This window comes from Pantherophis guttatus, chromosome 5, assembly GCF_059756535.1.
Source record: "Pantherophis guttatus breed Tessera chromosome 5, ASM5975653v1, whole genome shotgun sequence".
Classification (NCBI taxonomy): domain Eukaryota; kingdom Metazoa; phylum Chordata; class Lepidosauria; order Squamata; family Colubridae; genus Pantherophis; species Pantherophis guttatus.
In genome coordinates, this window is record NC_142067.1 from 51,447,678 (window position 1) to 51,464,254 (window position 16,577).

Consider the following 16,577-nt stretch of genomic DNA (forward strand, 5'->3'; position numbering starts at 1 on the left):
ACGGAGCACTGCAATGACTAATCATAATCACGTTCAATTATTATATTCCACTGAACAGTGAGGGGCAGTGACAGCATGATGGAACCGGTCTGCAGAGCCTTCCCACACACATTGCACAAGCACACTGACATAAACAGCATTCCCACTAGCAATGGATTAGGAGAGCAACTTGTAGAACTAGGTGTAGGATTTCAGGAAAGCAAGCATTCTACTTCTGAGCTAAAACAGGACAGAGGACATTCAGAGAGCAATAAAGAGGGAGAGAAAGTCCTACACTGAACATGTGATTGTACACCAAAGCGTTGTACAATCCAGCTGTGGATTCAGAAATTCAAAAATGTTAGATTACAGCTGCTGTTGGCCATACTGTACTGGCTCACAATTCTGGAAACTGTAGCCAATCTTTCTGAAGGAAGTGAAATTGGAAAGCTCTGGAATGGGTTCTGTTAGAAACAGCTTCCAGGCAAGGAAGAAGGAAGAGAGACAGCCAGACAGGACCGAAAATGTTCATAACAGCAGCAAAATCACCCATAGAGTGTGCGTGGTGTAGCTCAATGGGAAAAAAAAAACAATGCAGTGGTGAGTAGGGTATTGTTGGAGCAGATACCAAAACTCCGCAAGACAGAGAGAAATGTTTCTGGTCTACTAGAAAGGAGGCCACTCCTCAATTCTCTCTTCAACTGCAATATTAAAAATGTAGGAAACATAAGAAACAGCAGTTTCTTACTTTCTCTATAACATAAATAATGTGATGGCTTAACTGCAATTTATTGTATAAGCCACCCTGACTGCATTTATACAAGTTTAAGCAAAAATAATAATAGCCTTTATTGTGATTGTACATCATATATACAACAAAATTGGTTATTAGTTAAAAATAGTTTTTAAACTATTATTTACATATCTCAATGGATGGTCCTACTTGATAGGGTAGGCCAAAGCTAAAGCAACTATGTTTTGGCTTAGTAGATGTGAAAAGCATGCTCTAAATTCTGGGTAAAACAAAGTGAAGCTGGTGATGGGTAATGATTAGTAAGCTAAAATAATCACTGATTTGCTTAAATTATATGCAACTAAAATTAGTATTTGAGATGATGAGCACTCATAAAGATAGCAGCTTTATGAATGCCCTATCTGTCGTATCAAACAAAAACTAGTTACAATTTTCGGATTTTCAAGAGCTGGCAGACATACGTAGCTATTTCCATACTGTGTGTATTTGATCCATGTAGAAAGTGATGGTACTTTCAATTGACTCTTCTTTAATAAAAGACAAGCCATCCCATACTTCATCTAGAAAATTATCTCTGCGGTGGAGGCACAGTCTGGCAGGTGAGGTGGGTGGAAGCAATATACAGTGCATGCTGTACATTTTTTTTAATGTGCTTTAACTTACTTTCTGCAAGTGTTTACATCTGACATGAGGATATTGGATGTGGAACTGATTCTGAAAAGTGTTCAAAAGACTACGCTACAGCTAAATATTTTATTGGAATAAGGCAAAAAGAATATATCTTACTTCTTTTTAAGCGATTTTTCAAAACTGTATCTTTATAGAGTATTTCAGAAGGCAATATACTGTACTTATTCTAAGGATTCCTTGTGCTTTGACCTGGCTTCTGTAAGTACTAATAGAATTATAAACTTGGAAAGGGCCATTTATGCCAGAGAGTCCAGCTCCCCATCCCCCACTCATTACACAAATCCAAATTAAATGTCTAGTCTTGTGATGGAATGTGCACCTGGAGGAGCAGTGGGGGAAGAGTTCTGGCAACACAGAGCTTTCTCAGAGAGAGCCTCAGATTAAGACACTGTGCAGTCCCAAACTAGATGGGAGAGAAGGGGAAGAGGTTTAGAATAGCCACACCCTAGAATATCTCAGGATACATCAGATTAGAAGGTTATAGCTTTAGTTTGGCAAGATTCTGTCGATTAGGTGTAAGGAAATAAAGGATTGACCTGAACTAGATTTCTGTCATCTTGGACTTAATCCTAACAAGTCTGTCTCTTCTTGAATATATCCAGTGAAGAGAAACCTACCACTTTCTCTGTAATTGATTTCACTATGAACTATTAGGAAGTTGCCTTTTTTTCTTTCTAAAATTCAAATAGAATCTGTCTTCCTGTAATTTAAGTCTATTATTCTGCATTCTATATTTTGTAAGGATAGATAATAGAGGTTGACCTTCTTCAATGTGATATACTTTCAGGTATTTAAATATTGCTATAATTTCTTCCCTTAGTTATCTTTTCTCCAGGCTAAATATCAACAGCTCCTCACTGATAGGACTTTTCTAGACTCTTGATCATCCTCACTGCTCTTCTCTATTGTAATTTCTCTGAAGCCTTTTTAAATGCAATGCCCAGAACTGGACACAAAAATAGAATCTTACCAAAGCAAAATGAAGTGCAGCAACTAGATGCTATGATTTGGAAGGTACACTTCTGTTGATGCAGTCTAAAACTGCATATTCTTTCTTTGCAGGAACATCTGTTGCCTCATATTCAGTTGGTAATTACAAGCTATCTTTCACAAGTACAGCTACCAACTTTACAGAATTCAGTTCAAAGCTTTAATAATCATCCTATGTTTGGGCCAAACACATTTTTACCAGCCTTTTCATGAAGAATGCATCTCATGCCTCCAGTTTATTTAGAATCTAGATAATTTTGTTCTTGCCCCCAAAAGTGCACTTCTTCCAATGACACAAACTACATAACCTGTAATTCATTTCAGTATTCTTCTTTCATCAACCAGAGAAATAGATTTTTAAAAACCTGCTGAGGCCCTAGGATATCATGCTTCCTTCCTAGATCTTCAAAGATTGATCTTTGCCATTTCATTTGTCCATATATGTATTAGCAGCAAGTAATTATTTTCAGGAGGTTTGATAATTCTCAACTGTTGTTCATCTTTCCATATCTGATCCTTACTCCTGACAATCAGCACCTTGCAAACCTTATGAGTATAGTCAGCACGTATTTCTTTCAGTTACACGCAGTAATGAGTCAAGAACGGCAATGCTTCTTTTCTTGGTCTTCTCATAGAGTATAGTTGCATCCTCTCTGCTTTAAGGAATCCATAATTCTCCAAATCTTTGCCTCTTTCCTTAAGCACTGATATGAGCTTAGCTATGCTACTAATATCTGCAAACACATTTTGTTTTTGTTTTTTAACGTACCACAAGCACTGCAGATTATGGATTCTTCATCATTTATCCTCACTTTTGTTTCTTAGAGCAGTACCATTAGAAACACATGTATTTATGTCCTTCTTAGGCTCTTAGGTTAGGAAATTCTTGATTTAGAGGAAAAATTGTTAGGGACTCCCACATCTCCCCAACTCACCCGATATATTCTTGTTAACTCCTCCTGCTATCTTTTATAGTCTCTGCTTGTTCGGCAGAAAGTAGTCATTCAAACATGCTGGGCAATCAACAGCTCTCAAGATACATTTTTTGTACAGCAGCTATGACCTTGTAGATGACCTTGTCACCCCTCACAGCTTAGAACACAATTCCTTAGAATATACATCATCTAAGATTATTTTCCTCCATCTCCCACAATCAGAATATACTTCACTCAGCAGATCATCTTTTAGCCTCTAATCCTTAAACTTATTCTTCCCAATGCAAACCCACTAATATTTTAATACTATACTTTGAACCCCTTCTCTTATTTTATACTACTTCCACTAAAGGCAGAGTCCAAATCTTTTATTGGAAACACCATCTATGGATGATTCTCTTATGTTAGTTTTGTTTTCTACTTTAGAAGATTTTTTTTGGCCAAGGACTTCAGTTTATCAATCTATTTAATGCTTGTCTGGTTCTACTGGAGGTTTGTATTAATTACTGCATAAATTTTCATGCTAGCTAAAATGCAAGGTAAGAGTTTTTCTGTACACAGCCTCATATACACATAGTATTTTTACTTACACCTAATGAATACAGTATTAAAATAAATTTTAGGCATCCTAATTTGACAAAGGAAATTGGCAAAACAGGAGAAAAAAAATGTGTTTGCAAACTGCATGTAAAAGTAACCCATTAAAGACAATCATATTGAAGTAATGAAAAAGGTAAAAATATTTTATGAATTGCATTCCACTAAAACTAGCTTAATAAAGCTCTACATACAGTACCATGTTGCCATGATAAATAATTTACAGTGCTTAAGAATAGATGCCATCTTTCCTAGAGAATCACTGGTTTATATTTCCGGTGCCCAGTGTCATCTCTGTCAGTACAACCAGTTCCAATCACTTAGACCTTAATCTTAGCTCAGCAGCTTCCATACGGCCAATAAACCTTTTTTTTTTTAAATTCTCCCTAGAGCTAATATTCTATCTCAAATTTAGTATGCAGCTTAACTATCAGCACATTTGAAAATCAGCACATTTCTGGTTTTCAGCAATGATAACTTTCTGTTTTCAGAAAGAGTTCTCTATGGAGTCTAACCAAACTAAATGTGCCATCTGTTACCTTAAATATTAGACTTTTAAAGAATTTCTTAAAACTGCACTAAAATAAATTTTGTGTAAAATGTTTAAATTGCTTTTCCAACTCTAAACTGGTAATATACTTATTTTCTTAAAAATATATCCTCTTTTGTTTGAATAACTTTCATTGGATATCTGTATATATGTTTATTTGTGTGTGTGTGTGTGTGTGTGTGTGTGTGTGTGTAGAAATTCAAATGGATTTGATTTATAAATCAGCCATAATTTTCTTAATTTTAGTTTGTTGAAGCTATCCATGGCTTAACAAGACTAAATCCCTTCTAGAGTCTCAATTTGTGTTCATGGGAGTTTGGTTCTAAAGATTTTGAAGATACCAGATTTGGGGAATCAATGCTAGCAGAACGATATCCAGGATTTCATCCTATTACATGAAGTAAATAGAACAATATTTTGTTGTTTGAGAAATACAGGGAGAGAATAAAAAAGGAGGTTCATTCATTGCTTACATTCTCCCCCACACACACACCCATGACCTTCAGTTTTCTTCTGCTTTTCAGTTCAATGGGGGAACAGGAAATATTCCTGGGGCGACAACTACAGAACGAGACTTTCAGGCTCCTACATTGACAAGGTTATCACACTGAATAGAAAAAAGGAGCAGGAAAGAATAGATCATTTGAATACACATCAGATTTCAGAGCCACAGGTCAAATCATGTGTGTAGTGTAACTATGAAGAAGGCATTCTTCCTAAATTATGACAACCTAAGTGCAATTAATCTTACCCTTTATTTGTAGGGTACAAAGCATTAAAATGGAGCCGTTTATTTTGACAGGGAATCAGCACTTTAGCCAAGCATTTCTTCCTTTGGGAGCAAAAGATAATGCAGAAGCTTAACACTCCACAGCCAACAAGGGCAACTAAGTATTTGTGGAGTCCCTGTTGGGGTCAAAAGGTAAGTAAAGAAGACTATTTTAAAGCTACTTCATGGCCCAGCTCAATTATGGAAATCTTCATTTTCTGGAAACTAAAGTAAAGAGAGCTAGATGGCCCCTTCTGACAGGACAAAGGCGTTTCAAGAGGACACTGCTCCAAATGAAGTACTCATACTGTGAGTACTTAAAGAGAATTATTTCCTGCTTACACAGAATTAGAACTAATCTCACAGATGGATTCAGAATTTAAAATTAAAACAAACAATAAAAAGACTGTTTGCATCAAAAAAAAATTTTTTTTTCAAATCATCACCATCAGTCAGTTTTTGAGGATTGACACATAAACCAAGAATTGGCAGTGTGCCTCCATTTCATTGCATTAGCAGAATTCTAAACTTAAATAAAAATTACTTCCATTTTTAAAAATGTAATAAATAAAACAGCCAGAAAATGGCAACATTTCCTCAAATTTTGGTTTCCCACTGGAAAGATATTGAAAAATATTGGATGAGACCATCAGAATGTTGTACAATAAGGTGATAGGTCAGTATTTTGGCCTTTTAAAATGTGTATTGTGTGTATGCATGCATGCAGGCTTTGCATCCATGTCATTGACCAACCACAATACTTTTAAAGTCCAGCAACTCTTTGCTGGCATGATACTTTAAAAACACTGCATACATCACTATGGTATAAAAACCTTCTCCAACTTGGTGCTCTTCAAAAATAGAATCCTCACCTAGTTTAGCCAAAATCACAAAAGGTGAAATAAAACTTCATTGCTTCTTACAGACAGCTGTAAAAAAAAAAAACACACTTCTTTTTACATATATTCTTTTTACGTATTTCCTACCATTCAGGACTAAAGCCATCAGTGTCTTTCTAAATGTGTTTCCTTTGTTAATAGCTTTAAAGGAACTTAAGAATGTTGATATTAAGAACATTTTATAAGAAGAATAAACTCTTAGTCTTTTAATTTAACATGTTTCATTATGGAATTTAAACCAATTGATAAACTATTATGTGATACCTTTGTAACAAGTTGGTTCTTTTTTTTTTTTTTTACTCATTGGTAAAGAAAAAAGGCTTAAAATATGTATGTGATTCTAAATATACTATACACCTTACATTTGGAATATGTAAAAATATATTCATTTATTGACTTGGCATAGCAAAGAAAAAATCATTTTGTTATGATGGAATGGCTGCATCTGAATTTATAGTCTCAGATTTATGAGATATGTTCTGTCTGTTTGGAACAAAATGGAAAGATTGATTGATTTTATTCTATGCAGTCAAGAGTTTATAATGGTTTTAAAACAGTGATGTTTGTTATAAGCAGAACCTACATTTCTATATATTTTTCCCCTTCTGTTTTCTTCTTTCTCTTTTCCCTTAAATTGTTTTGGGATTGCTTTTCCCTTTTTATTTTTGTTTTTCTTTCTATATAATAAAGCAAGAGAAATATTTTAAAAATGAGAAATATTTTTAAAAAACAACAGATAGAAATGTACCAATACATATTTGATTGTAGTTTTCAACAAAATAAAATATTTTATCATGTCAGATTGCAATCTATAAATCCATTAAAATTTTATTAGCTATTTATTCAGACTAAGCCATAAAGGTATGTATTCTATTTGTGGAATGCAGTAATCATGTAAAAATGGTGTAATGAATTACAATTCCAAATCAGCATTTTGAATCACAAATGTATCAACGTTGTCCTCATCATAATACCAAGACTCCTTATTAAGCATTTGTATAGAACGAATTGTGAGTAACTTACTCTGCAGTTTCTTTACCAAAGGCCCATAGAAGTCAGTCTTCAAACATATCATCATAAGTGATTTACTAGTGCTGGATTTGGATACAACATTTCTTTGTTCAAAACACACTTAGCTATGAATTTATTTATATGTCTTAATATGATAAATCTCTCAGTTCTCAAATTAAACAACTATTCAACAGTATATAATTAATATTGAGCCCAAAAACTGTTAGTTTATATAGCTTCTGCTATTTCCACTTTTTTCACTACAGTACTTTCAGTATGACAATTATTTTCAGTTTCTTTATGTTAACATCTATATTTCATATAGCTTCCAATATATTAGCTTTCCACCTCTGGAGTTAAAATAATATTTTTAACTGTTAATTATTCAAAATACTGGCACTAATATTAAAAATGGAGTGTGTATCTTATTTTCTTTTTGAAAATCACTCTGCACCATCTTAAAATGCCACATAATATGTTTTAATGTAATTTCCATCATAACATTTCTGAATTATTCTAGTTCATATGCCAGAGAAAATGTCTATTTTGGGATCTGACAATACAAGGTTACTTGTGAAGACAGGAACAAAGGAGAAAGGGTATATTTTCTTCAGTAGCCCCAAAACAGTTATGGGATCTAGTCAGTAAGCACATTTCTATAGAAAGGAGACAATTAAGCCAAATTGCAGATTTTATTGCTATTTATTTATTGTAGATTGCTTATTCATGAAAAATGAGGGATAATAAACTAGGTGCATTGAGTTTATCAGAAGATAATGCATCTATTATTTTAAAAAGTGAAAGTTGTAGTGTTTTTTAAAACAGTTCAGCAGCAAATAGCAGCAATGCAATCTTTAGAGCTACAAGAGCTGCTAAAAACGGCTATTCTGAATATGTCTTGGAAAGATATATTGATGTGAAGATTTAAAAAAAATAAATAAAAACCCTGAAAAAACATGTGATCTAGTTGATTTCTAAACTGCGATTGTACCAGATTTGGGTTTTTGATATGCTCAATGAAAAAAAATATAGAGTTGTTGCAATTTTTGTTTACCAAAATAGAATCCAAAGAACATTGGGTAAGTGTGTAAAGGCATGACAGAAAAACTCTAGAACAAGTTATGCCGCAAATGTAATTTCAGAATTAAAATAGATTAAAAAATCATTTATGACCCAGGAAACCATGGATACAAATTGAGATTTTAGCCACTAGATGGATTCAATGCACTAAGCTGCAGCATGGCTTACACAACCAAAATTACTGAATTAAGTAAAATAAACTAGAATTGTCTCAGTTTGCACAACATACCACACCACTATAGATCATAGTTTAAAAGCCTTAATAGACAAGTTCATAAAGCATTCTAAGCCAAAATCAAACAAAGCACATTTCTAACCTAGTCTGAATGTGGAAGGGGACTTATAAGATACATTGGGTTCAGAAAAATTATCCTTGGGCTCCAGCTAGTGGTCTTGCACATGTCTTTTCTGAACCTTTAGTTCCCATATATACACTAAGAATTGCAAATAGGAATTGCAAGCACAAATAGAAAATCTAAGGACTGGGCATTATTTAAAGGCGCATGCACACACATATACATTTTGTAGATGGAATCATTAGGCAATCATTACAAGAGCTACTCAGTTTCAAGGCATAGTTTACAGAGTCACAAAAGTAATTCAAATTGTTAATATAACTTACGGGAGAGGGGAATCAATTCAAATTTCAAACTGAGCCAAAAATTAATATCTCGATGAAAGACATTTCTTCCTCTTTGACAAATGACCATGGCCACTGCTCATTAGACAAATGAGCATAGCTGTATTCAAACTAGAAGTCACCATTGTGAGAGGTGATAACAGCCTCCAGAGATCATTCTCTCTCACTATAAAATACATTCTTCGTAGATTTTTGTTTTTAATCAGACGCTTGAAAATGCCATTTATTGTACATTGAGGAATAAAAAGAACTCAAAAGGACTTTTGGAGAAATAATTTGAAGCTTAATTTACATTTAATGGAACCTCTTTCCTTGTATTTAATTATCATTTAAAAGAAACCTTCATTAAAACCTACCAAATGCATGTATTCTTTGCAATCTGACTGGATATTACCAAGCATAAAGGATTTCATCTAATTAATGGGAAAAACCAAATCAATTCATATGTCTTCCTTTACTTTCAGATTCATATATACTAACTTGCCATCAGCAAATCTGATAAACTTATGCAAATAGTTATTCACCCTAGTCTCTAGCTGATGCATACATTTTAACAATTATTTTGGCTGATTCGCCCTTAATTTAAGCCAGCCTTTGCAGGTAACAGCTCAATAAATTATTCACACCTTTTTCATATTATAGTCCTTAGGAAATAAATCCATATGGCTTTTTTAGAAGTAGGATTACTACAAAATCTTCTATTGAAGGATGTCATGATTAGAACAAAAAAAAATGTAAACCCCCAAAACTATACATATAACAGTGTAAAAGCCTTCTTTCATATTTAATATCAAATACATTTTTACACACATATTGTACAAAAGAGATTTTCCTTTGGTGAACCCATTCTTCAAGTGCTTACCCTGTTTCCCCAAAAACAAGACATCCCCTGATAATAAGCCCAATCAGGCTTTTGAGCGCATGCACTAAAATAAGCCTCTCCCCGAAAATATTTAAATGCAGAGCTGGAAATCAGATGAGATGGCAAGAGGACCCCTATCTTACTCCACATGCCCCAAAATAATAAGACCTCCCCAAAAATAAGGCCAAGCACTTATTTCAGGAAAAAATTTAAGATAGGGTCTTATTTTCAGGGAAACACGGTAGACAGACAGACATATGATACTACATAGAGTATAAATTAAAACTGATGGTAAGATCATATCTTCTTTTTACACTGAAGTAACCTGCCTTACTCTCTCAAGACTACAGGCCATTGAATCCAGCCTTCTCTCCTCACAGCAACTATCTAAATATTCATAAGATAGACATCTATAAGAGGCCTTGAATCAATAGCGCTTTCTGATTCATATATCATACCAATTAAACATCAGTGGCTTCCAAATGCTTTCTAGGCTTCATACAGAAATATGAAGTGAGCTGGTCCGCTGAGTTGGCTGCAAAAATAAACAAAATCAAGATAGTACAGTCTTCATCTTGTATTCAGCTTCTTTTTCTCTTGCTATTTGTCCTCCCAAGCTTTTACTTCTCTCCAAGTAGCTCCCTTTCCCCACATTTAGGATAGTATGTTTATAATGATTATTTCTTTGAACATTTTCTGATGTTTGGGACTGAATTGCACAGCTAGAGTTATGCTGATGACTAACATAATCTTAGAAGTTAACTGGATTGCATCCATTGGCATCTATTTTGCAAAAATCCTGGTGCACTCCTGCGTGGAGCATGCCTCTGCCTGATTTTTCAGGATCCTTTCAGCCCCTTCTGGCACAACTCCAACATTCAGGAAGTGCTCCTAATACTTTTTATAACATTTTTAGAGGGAGTTTGGGGTGGAGGGAAAGAAAGCTGAAGAGTTGGCTTCCACATGCTTCTTTCTGGTGGCTGAAGGTTATTTCTCCCAAGAATATATTAAAATCAAGTTATCTAAATAAGCAAGCAATGACCTTTTAATTAAGCTTACATCCTATTTCAATTTAATCTTTTTTTTCTCTCAACTTACAAAAAAACATCAATTGTGGCATTGAGACTCTAAGGATAAAAAATAAGTTTGAGAAAAAAAATCTGGATGTATTCAATCATTTTATGAATGTTTGCAAATTTATTCATTCAACCCAGAGTACAAATATTACATTGTTTCTTTAAAAAATCTCCATCTATTCACATTTTATATTGTTTATCATGTATTGTAAGAAAGGCAGTAATCATGAATACTTACCTAAATCCTTTATCTTATATTGGCGATATAAATAACAAATATTTCTATAAAGTTTCACTCTTTCCTAACAATGCACATTCAAAATTCTACTAAAACTGAAACATCAATTCTGGAAAGATAATTTATTTCTAGAGAAATGCTCTAAATTGTTAACATGGATCATGGATTTATCTCTAAACAGTTCTAAACTTTAAAAAAACAATTGAACCATATTTGATCGTGATTGATTGGTTGGTTGGTTGGTTATGTGCCATCAAGGAGTGTTGACTCTTAGCAACCTCAATAATAGATCTTCTACATAATGATCTCTCTCCAGCCGGGTCATTCAGGTCTTCCATAGGTTTTTCCATATCTTGCTGATGGTTCTCCTCTTTTCTTTTTTTATACCTTTTCAAACATAGGCTTCTCAGTTGTATAATGTGTGCAAAAATTTGAGCTTGGGCATTCATGCCTCAAGGAAGAACTTTGAACAATTTGTTCTACATTCCATTTGTTTCTTTGTTTTTGACTTCTCTAACACAAAAGTGCAAATACTTTTCTATCTTTGCTTCTATAGGCCATCACAACAAAAGCCATTCTGATATTTGTGAATATAGACATGTCATGGCATTTGAATATTTTTTTCCAAGACCTTCACTGACATTTTTTCAAATACTAGTTTGTGGTGTATTACTTGACAGCTGATTCCTTTACTGTTAACAGTTGATCCTAAAGGGCAGAAGCTCTCCAATATATCAGTTCCAACAGTAGTTGTATCTGTTGCCAGTAGTTTTGTCTTCTTTATATTCAATCTTAGTTCTATTTTCATTGCTCATTGACTTCCATTACTAGAATTTGCAGGTCGTTTACATTTTTAACTATCACAGTCATGTCATTAGCATAGTGCAATTATTGACATTCCTTCCTCCATTTTAAAACCTGATCATCTTCTTCCAATCCAGATTCCCTCAATATATATTCAGAATACAGGTTGAATAAATAAGGGGAGAGCATACAATCTTGCCTCACTCCTTTGCTGATTTGGTCTTTTTCACCCTTTTCCATCCAGACAGTGGCTACCAGGCCTGTGTAATGGTTTCACATGTGGATAATGAGATATTCTGGGATTCCCATTTTTTTCTAAGCACATTCCACAGCTTTACATGGTGAACTCAATCAAAGCCCTTTCTATAATTAGTAAAGCACATATTGAGAGTGTATGGCCTTCTCAATTGCCCTGCATGCACCAGAAATAATGTCTCCATCCATTCAATAATATCTCCATCTATTCCATCATTTTTTCCCCCAAAATGGAAGGTTGGAGATTAGGCATTAGTTGTCTAATATACTAGGTCCAAAGTGTACAATTCCCTCCTTAAGGAGGTCCACACTTCACCTTCTCCACCACCACCACAATGACACAGGGTACCCCAATCCAGCCTCTCATTCTCTTCTTGACTGCTGTATTATCAGGATAGGGCAGGTAACAGAACTCAATTCTTCAAGGAATCTGTCCACTTCCTCAGGATCAACACATTAAATTATTCACAAATTACACTGTCAAATATTACCCAAACCTCTTTGGATTCAGCTTTCAATTCTGAGTGAATACAGGGGGGATTTTATCTGCAAAGTGCTCTGTTAACCTCTCACAGCAGCCTTCCTAAATATAGTCTGGGCAACTTTAAAAAAGAACAGCATACAATACTCTTCAGGGGAAATAAAGGTAGAAAAATAATTCTACTTTATTGCCATTATTGCTATATTACAGACTCAAATTTGGGCTTTTACCCATATCCAGATTTGCTGCCCATTTTCCATCAGCATTACTCCAAATATCTGCTTCATCTCTTGGAGCTCCCAGAGATCAGAACACAGGAAGACACCATTTAGGGGCAATCCTTTCTTTCATTGCCTCCGTGTTCCAGAAATTTGCCAGACTCCCTGCTGAACCATCCTCCAAGTTACTGGGAAACTTCCCAAGCACCCCCTGGAAATGAAACTGGATCCAGTAGTTATCTGGGCCAGAGGTCATCTGAAAGCAATCCATGACATGGAATAATCCTTACAAAACAACCTGTGACCCATTGAGTCATTCTTCTTTCCAAATATTATATAGGCTTGTGCCATTTCCCCCTCCCTCACAACCCTCAGGAGAGCCCTGGGGGCTCCAACTCTACCCTCTCCTCCTTGAGTGACCAGCAGAAATGCCTGTTAATTTGCTGGAGGAGGGGCAATTCCTTATCAGATTCAGCAATGGGTGCGTTCTGTAAGTAAACCCATATTAGGTACCTTAGTTGAAAAAGTTTTGCCCTATAGTGCACAGTTTTGTCCAGTTAAATGTTACAGATACAAGAGTTTTAGTAGTATATATTCTGTATGTATCATCTCAGCTGCTGCAAAACATAGACCAAAACTTATTTATTCCTCTCACCCACTATGTGTCAGACATGAAATTAAGTGGAACAAACCTATGGTTGTCTTAGTGGCCATAAGCAGGAGCCACATAAGATTACTTTCCCTGGGATTTTAGGTTGAAATCTCAATTAGCGCAAGCATATCAAACACCAGCCAGCCCCAACGTGACTGAATAGATCAAGCAGGGGAGCCACTGTGCAATTGGAAAGTTGGTAACACAGCAATCTAGAGAGTTTGCTATGCAACCAGTTAATGGAGGGTCATCTGGATGCGACATCATCAGCCAATGTTGATTCAGCAGATCTGTGTGACTAGGCAGGTATCCCCTTCCTCCTTTACCGCTCCCATGTATCTCTCCCAAAGTTGCATTCTGGGTGAAAAAGGATGACCATCCCACCGAAAGGGTGTGCCATTCTTCAGTTGAAGCTATACCACAGTTAGTGAGGCACCAGTTGTGTCAAAATGATGTCTTAAAAAACTGAAAAGTTCTATGTCTGTATCTATCTCAAAATTTTAGTAAGAGAATAATTTGAAACTACCAGAGATTTTACAGTCCCTCATTGACAAATTTTATGAGCAAAGTAACATGATGGCAGTAAAACAATATAAAACACAAAATGTTTAAATATGTTTAAGTATTCATGTATCTTGGAATGTTGGTATGTTGATTAGGACATCTTCAATCATTTATCACAACAAGTTTTATTTGGATTCTTACATTAAGCACAAAGGTGGATTCAGCGGCCTAATTGAAGTTTTCTAATTCCATGATTAAAGACATTTCTATGTCAGATATTGATTATACAAACATCTGCAATATATCATCAAGAGTTTGAATCTCAATTTTGTACTAATATCAACAAAGATTCTTTCCCATTCCCTCCAGCCTTTAGGACTACATTAGAAGGTTAGAATAATCTGTAGTAAGCATCTTATTCCTATGTCTGGTTTCCATGATAAAGCAGGAAATCAGCTCCATTACAACCCCAAGCCATTATTCTGCTGCTGGCTTGATAGATTTTATAGCCCTACTAAAGAGAGAGGGACTCATAAAAAGGAAGCCTGTCTCTATTAATCAGCCTAACAAAAACTCTTCTACAGATTATTTGTTTTACATATAACACACACACACACACACACACAAACACACACACACACACATCATTCCAACACTGCCTAATCATATATCTCCCCCCCCCCAAAAAAAAGAACAATATTGTTCTCCCTGGCAGGGGTGTCCAGCAATCTCCACAGAGGGCTAGTGCATTGCTTGCTTGCTTGCTTGCTTGCTTGCTTGCTGAGAGAGTTGCACGGTAAGATAGGATTGTGCTTTCTGTGAGTAACTCACCCTATGCATTTTCCTGCAGTCTCTTGTGGCTTTACTGTCATGTTTTGTGACAGACACAGTACAAAAATCAAGGTTATTTGCTAGCAGCACCGAAATATTTATTATTGTTTCATATGTAGGGGAAAATATGCTTGAGATCACTAAGAATTCTGGGAAATGAAGTCTCAAAACATCTACAAGTGCCTGATTAAGAGAAGCTACCTCTCTACTATAAAAGGAAACAAGAATGTTATTACCTTCTCTTGTCTGTTACGTTTTTTGCCATTTCTTGACTCTATATGTATGGTGATTTTCCCAGAGTATTAAGGCAATGACTTTTGAACATTACAAAAAGCATTATTTTAATGATATTTAATAAATTAAATGAAATTTAAATAAATTAAATTTCAACATATTAATACTGAAATGCAAATACTCTGTTCCGCTACTCTAACTGGCTTACAAGGTTTCCAATATCCCCTCATAGTTACGTAGCTCAAAATGTGTGGCAAAGTGCCTGCTGAATGACATAAGAGCAGCATTTAAAATCCTGGATAATACATGGGAGATACTTCCTGGCAATTAAAGTTCATTCATCTGCCAAGTTCTACTCCATAGATTTTAGTGATTTTTTTTTTCAGGTAATACATTTTCTTGATGGCATTTTCTCCAAAGTATCATGAGGTCATACTTGCATTAAAAATAGCCTTTGAGGCATCAAGTTGCTAAGATTTCATTTACTATTAAGATACCCCACTGGAGACACTGAAGTATATCATCTATGTGCATCTCTATTAATGCTTTTGCTGGATACACACTAACTAACCCATTTCTGGGGGAGAGGGAAAGAAATATTTTTTCTATGTGAAGGATTTTTTCCCCTCTGCTTGACAATTCTTTAACCGGTTATGATAAGGATTTGTGGATAGGGCATACAAATGAAGGACAGATTGAGTTGAAACCTACAAACAGGAAAAGAAAAACATATATTCAGATCCCCTGAATGATAATGTACAGTAATACTTTTCCATCAAAGCTTACACTTTTAAGGAATTCTGTCTATGATCTTAAGCAGCCTTCAGGCTTTACAGAATCGCTGATAACTGCACTAATCTTGAATATCCAGCAAAGACATACATAGCTAATGAAGTAAGAAAAATCCTTTCTTGTGAGCAATGTTGTTGTTTTTTTAAAAAAAATGTTTGAAAATGTATCACATTGCATGTCCCTACTGAAATCAAAGTTATATAGCCTATCCAGTTCTAGTAGTAGTTCTAAGTAACTCTAGTGATTATAAGAACCATTTGGGAATCTCATAAAGTTTTAAACAATGTCATTAAAGATCCTACCCATAATATATCCATTGTGGTTAAAATCCAGAGCCAGAAGAATAGATTCACACAAACAGCCTATTTATATACCTAATTACCACAAGAAAAATAAATGGAGATATTGATAAGGAAAGGCCCCGCTGCAAACCGGTAGTAAAGGTAAGTAAAACCCACCCTTGATCAGGATGGTGGCTGGGTAATTATGGCAGTTGAAGTGCAATACATTTGGATGATACCAAATTGAGGCAAAAATATTTAATTTTAAAAGGGGAGGGAATAACAATAACATTGTGAACTTTTATGATAATAAATTTAGTTTGTCTAAAAAAATTACACGTCATAGAATCTATTGCAGTTTAAGTGTGTTCTTTTATTTTAATAACTAATTTCAAAATATCATTGTGAACACATTAATGACAGGAATGTTTAAAAATGCAAATCTCAGAAATAAG

General features: G+C 34.8%; 1 protein-coding gene across 13 annotated transcripts in view; it reads right to left on the reverse strand.

Annotated features, from left to right (window-relative positions):
• TIAM1 (TIAM Rac1 associated GEF 1) overlaps positions 1-16,577 on the reverse strand; it is a 196,862-nt gene that overhangs the window by 173,458 nt on the left and 6,827 nt on the right. The window contains exon 2 of one of the 13 annotated variants that reach the window (XM_087895078.1): positions 10,215-10,291. The exons of 11 other annotated variants lie outside the window; for them this stretch is intronic. The gene's annotated coding sequence lies outside the window, so the exon portion shown is untranslated. Of the gene's footprint in view, positions 1-10,214; positions 10,293-16,577 lie in introns of those variants that run through there. One more of the 13 variants, XM_087895069.1, reaches the window with a different exon arrangement.